The sequence below is a fragment of the Jaculus jaculus genome, chromosome 3, assembly GCF_020740685.1.
Source record: "Jaculus jaculus isolate mJacJac1 chromosome 3, mJacJac1.mat.Y.cur, whole genome shotgun sequence".
NCBI lineage: Eukaryota > Metazoa > Chordata > Mammalia > Rodentia > Dipodidae > Jaculus > Jaculus jaculus.
In genome coordinates, this window is record NC_059104.1 from 66,186,048 (window position 1) to 66,209,898 (window position 23,851).

Below are 23,851 nucleotides of genomic sequence, written 5' to 3' on the forward strand. Positions count from 1 at the left end.
CCTCATCACCCCTAGGCTGGAACAGGGCTACTCCTGGTACCAACATGTGGAAATGTACAGCTACCTTTAATTTCACATTCTATCACAAGGACTTTACGAATTATACTCTGGGGCTGGAGAGATGGCTTAGCAGTTAAGGTGTTTGCCTGCAAAGCCAAAGGACCCAGATTTGAGTCCCCAGGACCCACATAAGCCAGATGCACAAGGTGGCGCATGTGTCTGGAGTTTGTTTGCAGTGGCTGGAGGCTCTGGCATGCCTATTCTTTCTTTCTCTCTCTCTCTCTCTCTCTCTCTCTCTCTCTCTCTCTCTCTCTCTCTCTCTTTCTCTGTCAAATAAATAAAAATAAAATATTAAAAAAGTATAGCTTGATAAAAGTTGGGTTGGCTTAAAAAAAAAAAGAATTATACTTTCCCCACTGAAGACTCGGGGCTTTCTAAAGGCCTCTTTCCCAATTTGAATGTCCTCCCATATTAGCTGATTCCCCATCATCGCACTGCGGCTGCCTCAGAGTCAGCAGTTTACTCATTCCTTTACTCCGCTGAGGTGCTTATGTGCAGAGCACTGCTCTGGCTGCTGGGAGTTGGGGGTGGGTAAAAGCATGGGGACAGAAAACTGAGTTTCACAGCCCACAGCTAAATGTCACATTTCAAATGCAAAACAGGTGGTGGTTAATTTATTGCAAAATGGCTAATACAATGAGAAATATTCTCAAGGTAAAAAACGAATGAGTGAAAGGGTTTTTGAAGAACTTTGAGGAGAAAAAAACACTAGATATGAGTAATAACTTAACATAGAAGCTGATTGAAAATACCATGCTGGATGTGGTGGCTCACACCTAATCCTAGGACTGGGTGGGGAAGGCTGAGGCAGGAGGATCATCATAAGTTTATGCCAATGTGGGTTGCACAGAAAATTATAGGGCAGTTAGAATTACAATGTAGGACTCCATCTCAAACAAAAGTAAAATTAATTAATAAAATACTAAATCCAAATCCTGCCCCCTCCCCTACACACATTAAAGACATTAGGTCATTAGTACAATTAAAATTTTCCAAAGGATTCCCAGCTGAAGTAACTGGAAGGTATGGTATGTCCCTTCCATGTTAAAAAGTTTTAAAATCCTGTTCAGTAACTGACAAGTACACGTGCAAATCAGAGGCAGTATTACAGATGAACGAAGAGGCAGGCAGAGACACCCTCAGCGGCAGTGGCTGAGTCCCGGAAGTACCTCCTGAGAAGTGAGCAAGCCGAGAGAAGAGGAGCTGGCCTGGGTCCCAGGGGCTGGGGTGGACTCCTGCTCTTACCTCAGATGCATGTCCTCATGGAGCCTAGGCAGATGCTGTGCCCAGCTGCTCAGCTCACAGAAGCAAGCTCCCAGAGTGGTCTGTGGGATGCGTTTTCTGGGATGGCTATCACACACAGTTCAAGACATACTGATCCAATTCACTCCTAGTTTCCAGACAAGACACAAACTGTCCCAGAAAAAGAACCACTTACTATTTTCTTTTAAAATATCCAAATAAGGAAACTCAATAACCCTCTGGTGTCTCATACCTACCTTGTAGCCTAAATCTTTTCTGATACTATTAAACCTCCTCCTTTCTTGGGATATTCTCTAGAGATTACAGGAGCTGTTTAATTCATAAAAGCCCCATCTCTTCCCTTGGAGGCTCATCAGCTCTTTATTTTTTTTAATTCTTTTAACCTGTTTTGTAACGGCTTGTGTTCCAAATATTGACTTATTTTCTTTGCTGTCTTCTGGTCTATGACAACTTTCTTATATAGTGAGCCTAAAAATAACAGTCACAGTATAGCCAATGTGGAAAGTCATATGGGATTCCTGAAGGACTTAAAGAATATCAGTCATAATGTAGCCAATGTAGAAAGTCGTGTGGAGATTCCTGAAGAACTTACAAACAGAAGTACCGTATGACGTTGCTATTTCACTACTGGGTATTTGTTGAAAGGACTTGGACTCAGTAGGTAAAGATATTTGCATCATATGTTAACTGAGGTACTGTTTTTAAAAGCCAAGATATGACAGGTGTGATGGCATACACCTGTCATCCCAGCACTTGGGTGGCTTAGGCAGGAGCATCAAGAGTTCAAGGCAAGCCTGGGCTACATAGTAAGGCCTTGTCTCAAAGACCAAAAAAAAAAAAAAAAAAAAGACCCAAAATAGAAGCAACCTAAAGGTCCATCTATTGATGAATGAGGAAAATGTGTTATATAGTGTAAAGCATGGAATATTTTACCTTTTAAAAATAGAAGGAGGGCTGGAGAGATGGCTTAGCGGTTAAGCGCTTGCCTGTGAAGCCTAAGGACCCCGGTTCGAGGCTCGGTTCCCCAGGTCCCAAGTTAGCCAGATGCACAAGGGGGCGCACGTGTCTGGAGTTCATTTGCAGAGGCTGGAAGCCCTGACGTGCCCATTCTCTCTCTCTCCCTCTATCTGTCTTCCTCTGTGTCTGTCGCTCTCAAATAAATAAATAAATAAATAAATAAATAAATAAATAAATAAATAAATAAAATTTAAAAAAAAATAGAAGGAAATTCTGGGCATGGCGGCACACACCTTTAATCCCAGCACTCAGGAGGCAGAGGTAGAGGATTGTTGTGAGTCCAAAGGCCAGCCTGAGACTACGTAGTGAATTCCAGATTAGCCTGGGCTACAGTGAGACCCTACCTCAAAAAGCAAACAAACAGCCGGGCGTGGTGGCGCACGCCTTTAATCCCAGCACTCGGGAGGCAGAGGTAGGAGGATTGCCATGAGTTCAAGGCCACCCTGAGACTACAGAGTTAATTCCAGGTCAGCCTGGACCAGAGTGAGACCCTACCTCGAAAAACCAAAACAAAAAACAAAACAAAAAAAAAAGCAAACAAACAAACATACAAGAAAATTCTGTCAATTACAAGAATATGGAAGGAACTAAAGAACTGTGAAATAAGGCACAGAAAGGCAAACACTTCGTGATCTCATTAACATGTAGAATATAAACAAGTTGGATCTTACAGAAGAAGGAGTAGAATGACTGCTCCCATGAGACTGGGGTTGTTGGTGAGGGCCTTAGTCCAGTCTCGCTGTTCCACAGGTTCAGGAGCTCCACTGTACAGCACGGTGACTACAGTTAATCACAATGTAGTATATTTTTGAAAAAATACTGAAGAAGTAGATATAAAGTGTCCCCACAAGAGACTATGCATTCATTAACTAGCCAAATTTATCTATTCCCATATAACATATATGTATTTCAAAACCTTATGTTAAACCTTATTATAAACATGGGCCATTTCATATGTCAATTAAATACAATTTGAAACAAAGACCCTTAGAAAATAACAGCAGCAAAACTATACCAGAAAACCCATCTATTTAGAGAAATAGAATCTAAGTGATTGATAGAAGGGTTCCCATGTAATATCTTTGCAACTACAAATCTTTCCTGCCTGTGTCCCCCATGGTCCCAATGGAGAAAAGAGCTCTTCTCTTACTGGGGTCCTCCATACCATAGTCACCCTTCATGTTTTATGGGATACCTTATCTTGATGATGAGAATACAAAGATAAACCATGAAGGATGTCCTTGAAGGGCACATGCTCTAATCATGCAAGTGAAAAATTACCCTATTATGAATATGTCAAAGATAGCATCATCATGGTGCTGTGGGAGGACAGAGAGAATCCATGCACTCTTCCAGGAAAGAAAGGGAGAGAGACAGCAAGGGGAAGGAATGGAATTAAATCTTAGGGAAGCAGTAAGGAACTTTCCAAATGTCCAACATGGAAAATGGAGTTCAGGCAGAGAGTAACTCCTCAAAGTCAAAGACCAGCAGCAGCACACAGAAAGGCTGTTGCAGGTTTGGTTTGGCTGGAGGGGGAGGGATGCTAGTGTGGTTCTCCTCCGCATTAGCTCTGGTTTCTAGGAGGAAAACCCAGGGACCCAGGCTGTGTTCCACTTTGCAGTTGACACAAATGTAAATGACCACCGGATTCTGCCTGGAGCCATTCTGGTTTGGTTGTGTGGACTTCCTCCTTATCTCACTGTCTCCATAAAAAGCTCTGCAAAGCTAAGGGGGAACTAGAGGTGGCAGAAGTGAGAAAATGGGGCCCTTGAGAGTAAAGTTCCTCCCCGAAGTCTTAGAGTGAGTCAGTGACTAGTGTGAAAGGAAAAGCAGAACTTACAGAATCTTAGTTTGGCCTAACAAAGTTATGAGAAAATGCAAGTCAACTGGCATTTTAAGAACCTAAAGATTAGAAAAAAAAAAAAAAATCCTGGGATGGAGAGATTAAGATGCGTGCCTGTGAAGCCTAAGGACCCATGTTCAACTTCCCAGATCCCACGTAAGCCAGATATACAAGGTGGTGCACACATCTGGAGTCCCATTACAATGGCAGGAGGTCCTCACACAACAATTCTCTCTCTCTCCCTTATAGAAAAAGGCCAGTCTGTTGGGCTTGCCTCAAAAAAATAAAATCCCAAACATTGAAATGCACAGTCCATGAAACACAAGGAGGGAGGGAGATGGGAAGGAGGGGTAGAAGTTAAAAGTAAAAATTAGAGCTTTTAGAAATTCATCTTAGGGGATAACTCTAATATCCATTATAAAGTACATGAAATACTAAACTCACCACCTGAAAGTCACATGTCATTGTCATGTATATTGTGTGTGTGTTGTACAAGCATTAATCCAGACTCTACATCATGGTTTAGCTCCAAGGGTTGTAAACCTACCTCATTTTGGCACTTATATCTCATCTCTCTGCCCCCGCCCCCCAGTCCTAGAAGACCCCACAGATTGTGCAGACCTGGCAGGTGATACCAGCAGCCATCATTATTGGTGTTAATGGGAATTACTTTGCATGGTCAAGAGGCTCTTGCCTGAGACAATGATAGTGGAAAGTACCTTTCAACAGTTGAGGAAGTGTAGCCAAATGGGGAAAATGTACATAAATCTTGAGAAAAGCCTGAACACACCCACCATGAATCACGAGAAGAACAGAGAGCTTCAGGCCTGTAAGACAAAAACCACTGGACTCCTCTGCTCAAGGCACCAAATGCTCAGAAGCAGTTCTCTGAACCTGCCCTCGGCTCCCTTCTGCTCTTCCACTCCCTAACTGCTGGGCAGTTTTCTGCATTCCAGTTTAAACTGAAAACAGTGAGACAATGCACAGACCACATTTGCATATTAGCAATGGCCACACAGCTTCCACTCATTCTTAACAACGTGACCTCAATCTCATTTGAACAGCTCTGTGGAGCTGTTTCTTTAGAATCTCTGATGATATGGTCATTTTTAGAAAAAAAAGAAGTTACCGATACATTAAGGGAGGAAATTTGTGCAATTTTTTTTTTTTTTTTTTTTTTTTTTTTGGCTACATCTACTTTGGCTTTTCTAAAAGTCAGAGCTGTTGGGAAAATATTTATCAGTACTGATTTATGATAAGCTATTTCTTTTGTCAAAATCATAAGTGGCAAAATGAGAAATTTCAAGAGCTAAACAGTCTAGCCTCATACACATCATTGTTATTTTAGGAACTCTGGACAATAAAACCCTCCAGTCTTTACTTGCTTTTTCAGCAGACTCATCAAATGTTTGGCTGGGATCTTATTGTAGATGATGACATTGGAAACAATCATCTCCTACTCAATCCCGGAAAGGACTACTTAAGATCATTACCCGGAGGTACCTACAGGGTCATGCTAGAGCATACAATGCAGTTTTGCTATTGTTTGAGACAGGGTCTTGCTTTGTCGTCCAGGTAACATACACACACTTGGGATTATAGGCGTTTTGCATCATGCCTGGCCCAACGTAGTCTAATACACATAGTGTGCAGCACTTACCTGCCCACTTAAAATGGAAAAGAGGCAAGGCATGAATCTCTGCTCTGCACACTACTGGATTTATGACCTTTAGATAAGTCACTTATTAACCCTCTTTGAATCTCAGTGCAGTCATCTGTAATAAGGAGATAATAAAGCCAACTTTACTTAGCTATTTAGAAACATGAAGTAGCAACTGTATTTCAAATGCTTGGCCTATGAAACATAGTGGTGAGCATGGTAGGTGTTTAGATAAATGCATCATAATGAAATGGAAAGGCACAATGCTCTCAAGGGCATCCCCAGAAAGCAGTTACTTCAGTCTGTTGATAAGGGATCAGCCTCAGAGGCTCAAGAGACTAGCTGAGGCTCACATTTGGTGAAGACTTGGATATGACTCCAAACCTGCCTCCATTTGCTCCCTTTCTCTACACTACACCTATGATGAAGGACTACAGGACCCCATGTGCATGATTACTGGAAGAAAGATCAAGGCAGGTTTCAGCAAAGAGAAAAACCATGTGACATCATAAGACAGCTGAAGGGTCACAACTGCCATTCTCTGTGTCACAAGAAAGAGAGAATTAGTTATCTCTCATGAAAAGTCGCCATTTGAAAGATATTGCACCCACCATAGTCTACCATTCATTGTACAGGGGAAATTTTAAGAATGTTTATAAGCCACTGTTTCCACATCTGAGAAAGTCCAATGCATGTTCAGATGTTGACTGTAAGCCACATACATGACCTTTCTCTCTCTCGCTTTTTGTTTTTTGTTCGAGGTAGGGTCTTATTCTGGCCCAGGCTGACCTAGAATGCACTATGTAGTCTCAGAGTGGCCTCCAACTCACAATGATCCTCCTACCTCTGTCTCCTGAGTGCTGGGATTAAAGGCGTGCACCACCACGCTGGCTCTCATTTCTCTTTTTAATTTCTCTGTGCACCCCCTAGCTTTCTCCACAAGGAATTTATACCTCTCCTTTCTTTATGCTGGCCTTCAGGTGAAAGTAATTGTTATAATTTGAATATGAACCCCCACAGGTTCATGTGTTTAGACACTTGGTCCCCAGATAGTGTTTGAGGGCTTGTGGAATCTCTGAGACTGAGTCCTAGCTTGCAGAAATGGGTTGATAGAGGCAGGCCTTGAAGGTCATATTTGCCTCTGATTTTGGCCCAAGCTGTTTCCTGATCTGTCAGGTATCATTCTGCAAGTTCTGCCACCATGAAGGGGGGCGCTCGCCTCCAGGCCTTCCTCTGAGTGATGGACAGCACCTTCTGGAAGGGTGAGCGCAAGTATGCCTCTCCACCCGATGCTGCTTCTGTCACGCATATGGTCATAACTATGAGAAAAGTAACACCAAAATATAGGTTATGTGTCCCTTGCCCAAATGCTTGGGACTAGAAATGTTTCAGAGTGCAGAGCTTTTTGTGATTTTGGAACATTTACATGTTACAATGTTTACATTTGAGTATGCCTAATCCAAAATTCTGAAACCTGAATGACTGAAAAATCTGAATTTTTCTGAGAATCATGTCAGCACTCAAAAATTTTAAATTTCAGAACATTAATAATTCACATTGTTGGTTTAGGAAAGTTCAGCCCCTATGAGATATTATCAAAGACGTACAAAGGACATTGTTGCAGTCCGGTTCGCATTGCTGGTAGAAATCACCCAACACGAGTAGCTTCTGGGAAAAAGAAGTTTATTTTGGCTCACAGGCTCGAGGGGAAGCTCCACGATAGCAGGGAAAAACGATGGCATGAACAGAGGGTGGACATCACCCCCTGGCCAACAGAAGATGGACCACAGCAACAGGAGGGTGTGCCAAACACTGGGATGGGGAAACTGGCTATAAAGCCCATAAGCCCACCCCCAACAATACACTCCCTCCAGGAGGCATTAATTCCCAAATATCCATCAGCTGGGAACCTAGCATTCAGAACACCTAAGTTTATGGGGGACACCTGAATCAAACCACCACAGACATGTTTTAGAATGTCCACCTGAGGTTAACAAAGACTCACTTCTAATATAAATTCTACCTGAGATGGCAAATAGGAAAAAGTATGTAAATTTTTACACAAATAGATTTAGGTAGTTCTTTAACTCATTCATTTGAAAATATACCTTGGATAAATTTTAGTAATAGCTACTAGATTGAGGGACCAAAGCCCAGGATATTATTTAAATGAAAGGTAATTATTTTTCATTGTGTTTACTTCCTCTGGAAAGTACAACCAGAGAAAAAAAGGAAAACATTATCCGTGAGGTTTTGTGTTCCCCAAAACTTAGGTGTTCTGAATGCTAGGTTCCCAGCTGATAGAAATTTGGGAATTAATGCCTCTTGGAGGCAGTGTATTATTGGGGGTGGGCTTATGGGTATTATAGCCAGTTTCCCCTGGCCGGTGTTTGGCACACTCTCCTGTTCTTGTTGTCTACCTTATGTTGGCCAGGGGGTGATATCCACCCTCTGCTCATGCCATCATTTCCCCTGCCATTGTGGAGCTTCCCCTCAAATCTGTAAGCCAAAATAAACATTTTTTCCCATAAGCTGCTCTTGGTTGGGTCATTTCTGCCAGCAATGTGAACCTCACTGCAACAGTAAAGTGGTACCAGGAATGGGATTGTTGCTAGGCTATGTGGCTTTGGCCTTTTGGAGCTTATTTTCAAGAGGAATGTGGAAAGATTTGAAACCTTGGCCTAAGAGACATCTTGCAGTGCTGTAAGTACAGCTTGATGGACTATTCTGGCCAGAGTTGAAAGACTTGAATACACTAAGAACTATGGACTGTGAGGTTTGGCTTATGAGGGTGAAAAGGAGCTTTGTCTGGACTGGGATAGAAGTAGTTTGTGTGAGAGGCTTGCTGTTTTGCCTGTGTCCTGAGAAGTTGTACAGGGTGGTAGTGCATAGAAATGGACTGGTATGTGCAGAGGGATATGGCACAGACAGAAATCTTTGGGCCCAAACTGCTGCCTGTTCAGCTGCAACTGTATGAGAAATCACAACCATTAAGATTTGGCCAGTTCTACTGCATTGAGACAACAGAAAGAATGCAGCCTTTCAAAGGGAAATAAATGCTAAAGGAGTGTCTTGTTCTTCAAAGTCTGCTTTATTCCCCCCTGGATTAACAAATTGCCACTCCACCTGGTATTATGGAGTATAATAAATACAGGAAAGAAAGGATCATTGAGTTTGCAACGTCGTCTTGTGTTTTGGAAATGGCCATGGGCAGTGTGAAGCATATTTGCTGGATGCCTGCAAGGAGACCTGATGGAATTGTAAGGATGAACTGTGGGTTGCAGGGGAGACCCAGGGGAGATGCCAGGATCATGAGATGGCTGCCAGGGAGAGCTGCTGGCTCTGAATGAAGTTTCCCAGGACTGTGAGTAGTCTAGCTGGAGGGGCATAATTGGTACTCCAGAGACTTGTTGCTGGTTAGAATTATTAGACTGGGAGATGCATTACTGACTAGAGTTGTTGGGCTTGGAGCTACAGAGTTTGATGTTGCCCTGTTTAAACCTTGTATTCGTTGAATATTTCTTTGCTATGCCCAATGTCATCTTTTGCAGTGTGAGTGTTTATTCTGTGCCATTATGGGTTCTGGGGGGATTTTTTTTAGTATTATGGCTCAGTTAAAAGACCTTGGATTATGGGGATGTCTGAACATCATTAGGATTGATAAGAAATATGGGGAGAGGGAATTACCATGGGATATTTTTTAATAATCACAGAAAATGCTAATAAAAATTTTTAAAAAAATAAGAAAAAGAAATATGGGGACTTTTAAAGTTGGACTGAATGCATTGCATTTTAAATCATGGATGGTTATCAATTTATGGGGGCCAGGGGTGGAATGTGGTGGTTTGATTCAGCTGTCCCCCATAAACATACATGTTCTGAGTGCTAGGTTCCCAGCTAATAGAGATTTGAGAATTAATGCCTCCTGGAGGCAGTGTATTGTTGAGGTGCGGGGCTTATGGGCATTGTGGCTAGTTTCCCCTTGTCAGTGTTTGGCGCACTCTCGTGTTGCCATTGTCCATCTTATATTGGCCAGGGGGTGATGTCCACCCTCTGCTCATGCCATAATTTTTTTGATGTCATGACAGAGATTCCCCTAGAGTCTGTAAGCCAAAATAAACCCTTCTTTTCCCACAAGCTGCTCTTGGTTGGGTGATTTCTGGCAGCAATGTGAACCTGACTGCAACAGGTTGCAATTCGCATAATTAACTTGCCTGCCAAATTTGGTGACTTAGATTTTCTGCTGTGGAAGACACACTTCTTTTCCACTTTTCAGGGTGTGTGTGTGTGAGAGAGAGAGAAAGTACACACGTGTACAATAAAGTAACAGAGAGACAAAGATAGACAAAAAGAAAGAGCTATAAAGCAACAGCCATGGAGAGGGCCTGTTCATCTCTCCATGTAACTGGCACTAGACTAGAACATGAATCAATGCTGCAACCACAGAGGCTTTGTTAGTTCCTGAATTTGACATCTTAGCTTTTCTTTCCACCAGAAAAAACCCAAAAAACAAAAAACAACTGACCACATTAGAGAAACAGCCTTCTTATAGTTTATAAGTGGGACTGACACAGCACTGGCTCCGAAGTTGAACTCAGTTTATTTTAACTCACTAAGTGGGTCACTTTTAGCCTCTATTCTTCCCCTAATAATTAAAACAATCTTTCATTCTTTCACAGTTTTAGGGCACCTATATTTGGCCATCGCTGTACAATTATAGGTATATATACTAAGATTTAAATATCAGTTACTTAATGTATTCATGACTGTCAGTCACAACAGAGTAGAAAATATGAATATCCCTTACTAAAATTATTCTAAACCTCTAAAACTAATAGCCTTCCCCAAATAGGGTAGAGGTCATTTTATGGCTCATGCAAAAGCTGGTACACTGGCAAATATCAAACACTGTTGGGTAGAAGGGCTGAGTAAATGATGATGACAATCATGACAATAACAAAATAGTCTTAAAGGAATTATAGGCTGGATAGATGGCTTAGCAGTTAAGGTGCTTTTCTGCAAAGTCTAACAACCCAGGTTTGATTTCCCAGTATCCATGTAAGCCAGATGTACAATATGGCCATGTATCTGGAGTTTGTATGCAGAGGCTAAAGGCCCTGGTATGCTCATTTTCTTTCTCTGCCTCTAGCTTTCTCTATCTCCTCAAATAAACAAAGTAAATAAGTAGCAAGAAAAGCTATCTTGTCAAACAATATTTTTTTAAAAGAGGAATTATATTGCAGAAATACTTCTTTGGGGGGAAAATTATGACAATCTGAGCTCAACTTGAGAGTTCAGGCACACATAAGCTCTGTATCCTTTTGTGTATCCTAAGATGGTATCCTGGAATTTAATAGCAGATATAGCATTTATCTAATTGTATAAAATTAAACAAAATACATTAATGAATAAACTTGGCTTCACATGAGTACTCATCTCATAGGATTGCTGTTATGACTAACTGCTTTCACATTGTTAAAGCACTTAGCAAAATGCCCAATTCCAAGTGAGTAGTGTATACTGGCTGCTATTGTTAGGGTGATAATTGAAACTCTCCAGACCTAGCCCTCTTTCTGTTGCTTGCAGTATTTTACAAGATGGAACAATTATGCAATTGCTGGGAAGGTGGCTGTAATGGTAGAAACTGACAAACCAAAACAACAGGAAGGGTCAGTGGTATGTGAGGAGAAGTAGAAGCAGGAGGACCTGAGGCAAGCAGAGGGAGATTCCCCCTGGGGAAGGCTATGGCCTCAGAGCTGGAGAAAGACCCCCAGGCCATGGACGTCCAACCAGGAAGCAGCTTCTTAGAACTTCAAATCAAACCATGTAAAGGAACACAGTTTTGAGTCAGAAGTGTATTGTTATCTGACAAAACAGGGCTGCTTGAAAGTCCTCACATTTACCAATTGATGAGTTTTATATTTTGATGGCCCTAATTTCAATTTTTTATTTCTGCAGTGCTCAAGACACAGGTTGAGTACTGTCATTTCGCTGGATATTTGTGAACTGGGAAATTACCAACCTAAAACACAAATCCCAGGAAGAACACTAAACTAATCTAAATAATGCCTTCTGTGGCAATATCTGTTACTAGTTATAAACTCCAATGCCATTATAATCTGACTTTATAAACTTTTGGCTCTTCACAAATACCTAAAACAGCAAATCTTCAATTTTGCTTTACATAACCTGATTTTCAAACATATTTTCTGTCTCTTCTGTATATACAGAGGGGCCTGTACTCTTTAAGTAACAGAAAAGCTGACTTGAGAAAATTCTAAGAGTAATTCAAAGTAACTAAGTAAAAGTTAATGACAGTGTGCTTGTGTTCACTGTCATAAAAGAAGCCCATTATTGGAACCAGTGTTTGGTAAAGATAGGTAAATTATGCCTCAGTGAACATACATATGTACTCTAAAATGGTGCACCTAAAATTTATTTCTAAGTCTAAAGTCATTGGATAATTTCTTCAGTGTCTTGAGGTGAATGTCTATTTGGTGCTTTGAGGCTGAAATGAAGGACAGGGCTTTGGCAAAGGATGATAGGTGCAAAGTATTAAATTATTGCATCTTCCTTCCCAGCAGTCACTATGGGAACTAAGTATTAAGCTCATAAGTGAAATCCCTAATTGACTTCCATTTCATGTAACAAACTGATAAAAATATACTTGCAACAAATGCTCATTTCAATAAGTATCATTGGCATCCACTATGTCAGGAGAGATAGAGAAGGAATTTAGGTCTGTGAGGACAGGAAATGAAAAAGATACAATCAATGCTCTGCTTACTCTAATGCACAGCATTCAGCAAAGCCACAATACCACAGTTACTGGAGGTAGCAACAAAATAGGGAAGGCCTGTGAAGAAGCCGGGTGTTTCAAGAGAGCCTAGAAAATGGTCAGATGTTGCTTGACAAATAATGAAAAAAGGCATTAAAGAAGCACAGTGTGAGAGAGGACAAGAGTAAGGATCTATGGTGGCTTGTGGTCTGGTGCACCCAAATGTGGGTAAGCAGGAGGGGGAGGGTATGTGAGGGCCAGAGCAGAAGGAAGTGGCATGAAATAAGGTTGGGGAAGTGGGTTGAGGCCCGACTTGTGAAGATGTAAAAATTCTTAGTAAAACTGTGTGTCAGTTAACCGTGACACATTAAATATTAAATATAAAATTAAAAATGAAATATTTAATGGAATCTGCTTATAAATGTATTAATCTTTTGGGGGCAGGCTTGGTAGCGCACACCTTTAATCCCAGCATTTGGGAGGCTGAATTAAGGAGGATTGCTGTGAGTCTGAGGCTAATCTGAGACTACGTAGGGAATTCCAGATAAGCCTGAGCTAGAGCTACACCCTACCTCAAAAACAGCAATAACAACAACAACAACAAAATACCCTAAAATAAAAAATAAAGAAGTTAAAAGTATTAATCTTTTTGGATTGGCAAATTTTTTCTGTCTTTCATTCTCTCTTGCTTTTTACCCTTCTGTGGTTCTCTGTCTCTTAAAACTGTGTCAGGCTGTGTCAGGCTCTCTGATTAGCTTCAGTTATGAAAGTTTCTATCTTCTCCATGGGCTAGCATTGCCATGTGAAGGGAGGCGCTTGTGACCAAAACAGGCAGCATAGAGCCTGACACTCAGGCCACCTGCTGACCCACCCTGACTGTCTAGCCCGCAGGCCAGCGCCTTCAACACGTCCGCCCACTCTTGCTCTCTCAGGGTACTTGAGAGGATTCAACAAGATCATGGGGCTGCACATTCTGTGTACCTAACAGCAATTAAGTGTTGGTTCAGCCAGCAATTTATATACATGGGCTTTGCATCCAGATTCCAACAATGTCAGATGAAAATCTAAAAACACTGCATGTCTGGATGTCATTATCCCGTAGACAATGCCATGGTCACATTGCTAGAAAACATACAGGATTTAAGAAGCTACAGAAGTCCTCCTGTTCTAATTTAAATGCATACATCTAAAGGAAATGTTACTTTTGGCCTTCCATTCTCCAAAAGACTCAGGGGTAGAAATATACATGAAATTAAAACATGAAATCCTTCCATCATTACTGAACATCTTGGGGATGGTGAATGAAGTGCCCCAAATACTTGCCACCACAGTGCTTCTTCCAGGGACAGAGCCCAGAAGATTCCTCCCTGAAATTATTAGCATGGGTAAGAAAGTACAGGAATGGACACTTGGTAACATCCCAGGCTAATGATTTACCAATCCACACCTGAATTGCATTAACTCTGTTGTATTCATTTTTGTTCCTTCCCATATATAAGAAAAAAGAATATTAACATTCTTTCATATTTTAATTTATTTCATCCTCTTCATCTTAAAATATTTTAAATATATTTTACAGTTTTTTGGGAGGAGCTTATACCTCTCCTCCAGGGAACCCACTTTTTTTGCTACCTTAAAACTATTCAAGTGAGATGCTGAGAACTATATTAATGGATATACTTTACAACCTCCAGAAATCCATTTATAGATAAGTGGTGAATTCCATTCAACTTTGCCTGCACAAGCATTCTTTAAAAAATTTACCCAGTGCTGGAGAGATCGCTTAGAGGTTAAAATGCTTGCCTGTGAAGCCTAAGGACCCATTCCCCAGTACCGAAGTAAGCCAAGGTGGTGCATGTATCTGGAGTTCGTTTTCAATGGCTAGAGGCCCCGGTGCACCCATTCTCTCCACCCACCCATCCCAACTCTTTCTCTCACTCTCTCTCAAATAAATAAAAATACTTTTAAAATTTTACCCAACAGAAACTAATTATGATAATTCTTTGTAAAGTCAAAATCAGGGTGGGTGTGGATTAACCTGCATGTTTTTGTAAAGTATTAGTTTGGTTTTTTTTTCTTAAGTTGTCCTGTTGAGGTAACTTTAGAAAACATGTTGCTAACACTTCATTAATTGATTTTGGTAAATGTGTTGATTAACACATCATTTAGTCTGAATGGCTATCATGTTTTAGGATTGTTTGAGAGTGATATTAATGAAAAGCTGATAGAAACTACAATACTATAAGGCTCTATGTTTGGCAATTTAAAGAAATTTCCTTTGTAGTCAGAGGCATTCCTCCAGAATTAAGCTGAGTTTATTTGTATGACAATAAGCATTAAGAAACAATTCAGCCAGTTGTGGTAGTGCATGCCTTCAATCCCAGCACCTAGGAGGCGGAGGTAGGAGGATCACCATGAGTTCGAGGCCACTGTGAGACTACATAGTGAATTCCAGGTCAGCCTGAGCTAGAGTAAAACCCTACCTCAAAAAAAAAAATACAAGAAAAAGAAACAATTCAGACAAGCCTACAAAAACAGTATAAATAAGCAACCTAAACAAACTCTTATTTTAGAGACTAGATAGGAGGAGACTTGTACTTCCCTGTAGTTATGAAATATACCTACTACAAGCCTTTGGTGCCAAAAATATTCACCTAACCAGTATTCCACTGGGTAACACAACCCAGTATGTTAATATATCCACTGTAGGACCATAGAGAAGCTTTTTTGTGTGTTTGTTTTGTTTTGATTTTAGGAAAATAAGTACAGAAGCTAAAATTAAACTGCCCCCGTTAGGACAACAAGCAGCACAATCTAACTGATCAATACTCACTTTCCTGGAAACATTTCAGAGCAGGCAAAATCACAGAAAATAGCCTTCCTGAGTTAGCAATAGACATAAATCAGATCAGAATGTTTTCAAAAGAAAGAAAAAAGCATAGTTTTAGAGGAGTGGTGACTGTAGATAACTTGAGGAGAACCAGCCCAGAAAACCGAAGGACTCCCCCACCCCCAGATGCCACCTGAGGTGGCTGAAAGTGTCCGTGGTGTTAGAGGAAAGCAGAGCACCCCAGGATCAGGTGACAGGTGCTTGGCCTTGGAGTCCTTTCAAGGCAAAAGCCATAATTCACAAAACAACCTGAACCGTGTTCCAAGCGCTCAAAAAAGGTAAGAGGTCAGAAAGAACTTTACCTTGTAGAAAACTTGTCTGTGGTGGAGCTGGTGTGTGATCAGAAACCCAGGTCTTTCTGATCTGCTGAAGAGCGTTGTCAAACCCTGGTGTGTGGTCACAAGGCAGGAAGTGACTAGAATGACAAATCATCAGCCAGGAAAGAAATAGATTTTGTCTTTATAAGGACATTTTACTTAACTTTTTTTTGTCATGTCCCCTCCCCCTAAGAAGAAATCACCTGACAGAACAGGTCACAGTGAAATTCAGGAGCCTCTGGCCACTTCCTCTTCTGTGCAAGCACTTTTCTTGTTCCTGGTGTTTCTCTCCCAGCTGTCTGTAAGGAGGCTCTGGGCTACTTAAACCTTTCTGATCACAGATAGGGCAGAAGGGCAGGAAGGTCAGTTTGCTATCTTGACCTTTTTGTCCTGCTCTCATTGCTGAGAGGGAAAACCTGGTATCCTTATAGCAAGGATAAAAAAGATTCGTTTCTAGTAAGAGAGCCACGGAGGAAGGCGTATCTGAGACAAACTGGAAGGGATTTCCTTGGGAGGGCCCACCCCCCAAGTTCAAACCCCTCCTCAGTCCCTTAACAATGATCTTATTGGTACAAACAAAACAAAACGATCTCTTTAAGAGAAGGGCCTGTAAAGGAAGGTTACTATATTATTTACTCATTCTTTTATTTATAGAACACCCATGTGCTAAGGATCTCCTTAACCCAATTAAAGACTTCAATTATTTAGACTTTCCTATAAAGAACACTGGTAAATCATACGGGGAGCTCTGATCAAAAGGGTAGCTTTGTTTCTTCATACAGACCAGAATTTTAAAAAGTTATGTGTGTGTGTGTGTGTGTGTGTGTGTGTGTGTGTGTGTGCGCGTGCGCACATACACACACACACACATACATAAATAGGTGCATGACTGCACAGGTGCCATGAATGAACCACTTTGCATTCAACTTTATGTGGGTGCTAAGGAATCAAACCCAGGCCAACAGGTTTGGCAGCAAGTACTTTTAACTGTTTAGCCATCCTCTCAGACCCTAGATCAGATTTTAAATACACATTTGATGAAAGCTCTCCTTTATGTGCCTGCCTCAGATGCTTGTGTTGAAGACAGCTCCCTCCCTCCAAGTGGAAAATCCCATGTGCCATGCTGCCTGTGAGGTCTGTGTAGCACAGTGAGTTATGTGGACTAAATATCAAACAGTCTCCACAATGCCTCCAGCCAGTACGCCTGCAGTAGCTATGGGGACGCTGCCGTTTACCAGTGGAGATCTGCACCATGGCTGGGCTTCTGGTCTGGTGGTGAGTTGACGATTCCTGACCACTGAATAAGAATCTCTGTTGCTAGGGGTCATGGCCCTGTCAAGGGGCTGGAAGTATACCATTGGTTGGGGAGCTGCCTTTAAACTACCTTTGCTTCTTTGATTTCCCTGTGAAGTTCTGGTTCTGACTTAACTATTAACCAAATTGTTCTAACTTATCCCCTCCATCATCTAGTAGTATGACAACTTTGTATCAGAGCCACAGGGTTTACATTGGAGGATAGAGTGGGCATCTAGGTAAGGAGACATGGGGCAAGATTCTTTCCATCCTAGAAATGATTCTAAAGAACTGGAACCTCTCTCTTAATTCCCTAGGTGAGCCTCAGGAGGTGAATGTGACCCTGCCTTCTGTATTGCATCATTACTCCTAATGAACAAGTGCAGATAGGGTTCAAGAAGCAACTGAGATCTCTCAGGACACCAAAGGGCCACCCATGCATTTCTTTTACAGGACTGGACATACCACACATCAGAAAAGCATTGTAGCACCCACTTTGGTGGCAACAGTACCCACTGAGACCCTGCAACAGGAGGCCTTGACAGTGTTTGATGGAATTAAGGGTGAAATAGGCTGTGACTATGGATCTGCCCAGTCTGGCTGTGCATCCTTGTGATTTCAGAATGGAGGAAGGCCCACCAGCCATGCCTCCTCAAAGAGAATAGGTCCCACCTTTTCCTTACCCAACCCACAGGAAGCACTAGCGTTCTGTAAGGATTAGTGCCTGGTCACAAGCAAGGTGGGAATCTATAAAAAAGACCAGAATATGCTTTTGTTCCCCAAGTGTGAGTGCCTGCTGGATATGATGGTTGAGAAAGAAATAAGACATCATCACTATTTCCTGGAGTACAAAGCCGAGTGTGGGGAAACATGTCATAAACCAATGACATTTCTAATGCTGGGGGAGGGGCACACGTGATCTGAATGAAGCGGGTGTAGAGCTGAGGAAGGCTAACATGGGAGGTGGTGAAACATGCGTAGTTACAACTTGGATTCAGTTCAAGCCAAAATTAGGACTTTGGCTCCCAGGCAATGCCTAGACTATGGAGGATGAAAGCCACCGAGCTGGGCATTGGTTGGAACCATTTCTCTGGTGGGAGTCCTCTTCTACTTAGCATTAGCTCAGCAATGACTGCACCTTTCCTCAGCCAACCCCCACCCCTTCGGCCACATCAGGAACATCACCATTTAAGTCGCATCTTGTGCCCTCAGCTTAATGGCCTTATCTGACTCAGGGGTGAAAATCTACCCAGGTGTAGGCAATCATTTAAGCCTTAGACCCAGACTTTCTTGAAGAGGGATATTTTCTCACTGCTAGTGTTTAACATTGTGTGTGCATTTTGTTGACAAAGGGAAGAGTGAATTTTGGTTTTATTACTGCTTTTAGGTTCTCTGTGCTCCCCATGACCTGCACACAGAGGACCTCTCCTGAGCCACTCTCCACAGGCCTCTCTGCGGTCTCTCCTGCCTCATCCTCAGCCCATGTTTTGCCTTGCCTGCACCCTCCTGCCCTTTCTAACTTCACCTGGCCACCGGGCCTGCCTACTCACTGAGCCCTTCATACCAGATCATCACATACGGGTGTGGCTATGTGTTAACTACTTTTTTAGTTTACCATGTAAATGTTCACTAGATTTTTAATACTGAAGCCAGACTGAGGATTAAACCCTTCATAGTATCCTTTCACTTGCTTACAACAAACCTATGGATCAGGTACCATTATTTTTGTTTTCCTCTTCAATGTTTTTGCCTGTGCATGTGTGCATGGCGGGTGTGTGAGTGGTGTGTATGCAGATGCCTGTGCATGTGGAGGCCAGAGGAGAGCATAAACTGTCCCCCCTTCGTACAACTCATATGCATGTTTCCTTGAAATGTAGTCTCTCACTGATTCTGGAACTTGCTGTTTTCCTAGGCCCCACTGGTTCTCTGGTTTCTGCTGCCCAATGGGACCGGGGTTATAGAGGTGTGTGGCCGTGACCATACATGTAGGTTTATGTGGGTGCTGGAAAATCAAGTTCAGTCTTGGGCCCTTTGCTCAAGAAACTCTTCCCCCCTGAGCCATCTTTCCAACTTCTTTTGTTCAATCTTTAACATCTTTATCAAAATATTTTTCATATGCCATAACATTCTTCCTTTAAAAGTGCAAAGTATAGTGGATTTTATCATATGAACAAATTTGTGCCTCCATTATATTGTATAATTCAAGAGTGTTTTATCACTTCAGAAAGAAATCCTGTTTCAGTGTGAAGTTGCTCCTGGCTGACCCCATCACCCAAATCCCCAGCCATAGGCAATAACTGGTCTATTTCTATACCAATACATCTGTCTATTCTGGACATTTTATAAAACGTAATCAAGGGGCTGGAGAGATGGCTTAGCGGTTAAGCGCTTGCCTGTGAAGCCGAAGGACCCCGGTTCGAGGCTCGGTTCCCCAGGTCCCACGTTAGCCAGATACACAAGGGGGCACACGCGTCTGGAGTTCGTTCGCAGTGGCTGGAAGCCCTGGCGCGCCCATTCTCTCTCTCTCCCTCTATCTGTCTTTCTCTCTGTGTCTGTTGCTCTCAAATAAATAAATAATAAATGAACAAAAAAAATATTTAAAAAAAAACACGTAATCAAGGTTTTTATAGCTTTTTGTTTGGTTTGTTGAGCCAGGGTTTTGCTATGCAGTTCAGACTGACCATGAACTCTGGGTCCTCCTGCCTCAGCCTCCTGAATGTTACTGAGGCTGCAGGTGCACTCTACTGTTGTAGTCAGCACCACATTGCTGGAATGAACATCTAACCAGACACACTTTATGGGAGGAATGTCTTTATTTTAACTTACAAATCTAGGGAAAGTTCCATCAGTGGTGAAAGAAGCAGAGAGACATCACCAGCAGCCAGCACCACAAGGCAGCAAAAACCACCCGAACTCAACTGCTCTCCACACACCACTGGGCTGGAATTCAAATCTGTACCCAAGCACACCTTATGGCTGGACTCACTCCAGGATCCACCCCCAGTGATTACTCCTCTAGCCAGATGGCTGGAGACCCAAGTTACAAGTTTAATTTTAACAAAATCCCTGAGTCTATGAGGCCATACTTTTACACTATCACATTCAAACAACCAAATTTGCCATTCCTGAATACTCCATGCTTTTTATGCATGTGAATAGCTTTTCTTGCTTTGCATGTTTTTAGGGCCTATCCATGTTGTAGCATGGGTCAGTCCTTCACTTCTTGTCATAAAAGAATTTTATCCCACAGATGAAAATGTGCCACATTTGTTAGTTGGTAGCCATTCAGATTGTTTCTAAGTATTCTGGACATTTTAAATATTATGAATAACACTATATTTGTATTATTTTAAATTTTTAAACAAGAAAGTATATACACAACATTTTAGAAGTCATATGTTACTTATTATAAAATACCAGTCTCTTGATAGCACATGCCTTCATTTCATACTCCCACTCCCAAGAAGTAGATCTTTTCAGAAAATCTAGGTATTTCTTCTCTTACTCAGCTCCACTGTGTTAGATGCTATTCTTCTATTGTATCTTGACTGTTCAGATGAATACACATAAGATAACACGTATATGCTATCTATATATTATGTTTATAATATGTATGTGCATTTTTACTTTCTACAAGAAAATAGACTTGACATTTATCCTCACCACAAACATGTAAATGGAGACCCAGCAAAACAATTTATAACAGATTTTAGTTCAATCAATATTTGGTTTTTGCTGGGTGTGGTGGCACACACCTTTAATTCCAGAACTTGGGAGGCAGAGGTAGGAGGATCACTGTGAGTTCGAGGCCACCCTGAGACTCCATAATGAATCCCAGGTCAGCCTGGGCTAGACTGAGACCGTACCTCACAAAACCAAAATATATATATGTTTGGTTTTTATAATGACTATCAAAATAAATGATAAATGAGTAAGTTTTTATTACTGCTTTTCATTTGCCAGGTTTCTAATTATATTATTTATACTTATGAATACCATACCAAACTCCAACAAATATCAAATGGGGGGGGGGAATCTAAGGATGAATCCATTCCCATTCTGCCCTGGTGGAGAGGCCCTTTCTGGTCTACAGCCATACTTTCCTGAAGGCACTCAATCTTGTGGGGGAGCCCATGTCTGGAGTGGCTAGTCATACTGTCTGTCCTGGGCCAAGTGCCAAAAGTTCCCTGGGTCTTCATTTTGGGAAGGCCCTCTCTCCCCACTCTAGTTTGGAGCTCCTGCCTCTGGACCACATACTTCCAATTTCTTAGTCTGTTTCCTTTTTCTAATAAACACATCCTTTTACTTGATCACTTGGTCACACATGGACAGGCATTTAAGACAATCAATGACTGAAGCCATGTCTGGAATATGGGTTTTCTTGGGATTCCATCCAGGAAGGCATTTTCTTGTAGCATTGTGAAGGAATTGTTCCTGAGTGTTCTAGATTGTACTGTTGTTTTAGAGATATTTCATGCCCTTCTGACGTATGGTCCCTTGCATATAATTTTGCTTTCATTATGGAAACTTTAGGATTTTCCATTCATGCTTGGGTTGATAGAAAATTTCCCTTCCCACTTTCTGCATTTTGGCCTTCTTGTTCTACTCCAGAATTTTTCAACTTGTTTTTTCAAAGTTCTTATTGACAATTAAAAATTATTTATTAACAAGCAGAGACAGAAATGTATATATATATATATATACATATATATATATATATATATATATATATATATACATATATATGTGTGTGTGTGTGTGTGTGTGTAAGAAAGAGCAAGCGAGCAAGAAGGGGGGGATGGGTACACCAGGGCCTCTAGCCATTACAAACAAACTCCAGATGTATGCACTGCTGCATCTGGCTTTACATGGGCACTGGGGAAATGAACCTGGGTCATTAGGCTTTTCAGGCAAGTGCCTTAACTGCTAAGCCATCTCTCCAGCCCCCTCTTAACTCTTTTATATCTGCTATTATTATTCAAACTTCTTCCTGATTCATTTTGTGCTGTTGTCACAGCACACCACAGACTGTACAATTTAGAAAGACCAGAAGGGCCCATAATTCTAGGGCTGTGAGTCCAGTGCATTTTGTAAGGGCCTTCTATCTATGACATTGCACAGCAGAAGGTGAGGGGCAAAGAGTAAAAGGGATCACCCATAGAGCAGAGCCTTACTTTCTAATACTGTTACCATGGCAGTTGAACTTTACCGTAAATGTTTGAGGAGACTAATGTTCAAACCACAGCAATAACCAAAGGCCTTTTTTTTTCTTTTTCTTTGTCTCTCTCTCTCTCTTTTTTTTTTTTGTTATTTTTGAGGTAGGGTCTCACTCTATCTCAGGCTGACTTGGAATTCACTATGTAGTCTCAGGGCGGCCTCGAATTCATGGAGATCCTCCTATCTCTGCCTCCCAAGTGCTGGCATGTGCCACCCAGCCCGGCCCTTTCTCTTTTTCTTAAATATTTATTTATTTATTTGATTAAGAGGGAGAGAGAGAATGGACACACGAGGGCCTCCTGCCAGTGCAAACACAAAACTCCAGATTCATGCACCATTTTGTGCATCTGGCTATACGTGGGTACTGAGAAATCAAACTTGGGCCATCAGGCTTTGTAAGCAAATGTCTTTAACCACAGATCCATCTCTCTAGCCCCTCCTTTTCTTGTTTGATAGCCAGGTATAGTATAGGATGGGTGAGGAATGTGTATTTCCTCCTTATATAAGCTACCAAGCTCCCTGTTTTTAGGCTCTATCTTGCAACTTTGCCTTTAAAAATATCTGGTACATCAGAGTCCTGAGCTGGGCTGAGCCCATGTACTATGGGGTACATTGCTTCTCACATCACCGACTTCGGGTTCAATTCTATCATATGAGTTAAAGCATTTCCTACAATCTATGTGTTTCATGGCCTCCAACATTTGGCTAGAATCTCATGTTTTGTTTTATTGTCTTATTTGCTATTGGTCTCTAAGACTTGAAGTTCTAGGATATCAAAGGAGGAGTTTGTTTTGTTAGCTTCTGAACACAGCATCAAGTGTTTTAGAAATACCTGTTAAATTAGCAACCATAACTCATTTGGTATGGGATGCAAACATGGGCACAATATGTATGAAGACAGTAGTAAGAGAAAGCAAAATGCATCAAGAACCTGAAGAGATCTGGATACTCTGTCAAGAGTATAGAGTCTGGGAGCACACAGAAGATAGGGCAAGGATCGATTATTGATGTTTAAATGAAGGGAAGCAATTCTACTTTGAAATTCCTCTACCATTTGAAGTATCTAAAATCAAACCCATCATTTCTCTGACTGATACTTGCTCCCAACCAGTTTTTCTTTCCTTCATTCAGCTAGGACTGTTCATAGGACCAGGTGGTCAGAGAACTCGTCAAGTCCTGATTTTTCTCATTTCCTATGTATGGTCAAAATTGTATTTATCATTCCCTTACAGTATTCCCAAGTACATTCTTTAATTTATTACCACAGTTGGATTACCTTCTGTTTCACTGACACTTGACCTGTCCTATTTCTTATCTTCATAACTTATTTCATAAGGCTATACTCGCCTGCTCACTATGCATCTAAAATTGGTAGGATAATGTCCACATTCTGTTTCTACCCATACTCCAAGCTTCATATAAACAGCCCAATAATCTGGTACTTGAACAAGTCTGTCATTGGTCCTCTGATATGCCTGCATGCTCATGATGCAGAGGAAATTCCTGGCCCCTC

The 23,851-nt window shown here is 41.5% G+C and overlaps 1 protein-coding gene across 3 annotated transcripts in view; it reads right to left on the reverse strand.

The window, feature by feature from the left end:
- Nucleotides 1–15,923, reverse strand: part of Lcp1 (lymphocyte cytosolic protein 1) — a 48,194-nt gene extending 32,271 nt beyond the window's left edge. Inside the window, exon 1 of one of the 3 annotated variants that reach the window (XM_045146368.1) lies at nt 15,814–15,923. The gene's annotated coding sequence lies outside the window, so the exon portion shown is untranslated. Of the gene's footprint in view, nt 1–3,011; nt 3,031–5,843; nt 5,867–15,813 lie in introns of those variants that run through there. The other 2 variants (XM_045146370.1, XM_045146369.1) reach the window with 2 other exon arrangements.
- Nucleotides 15,924–23,851: the final 7,928 nt, after the last annotated feature.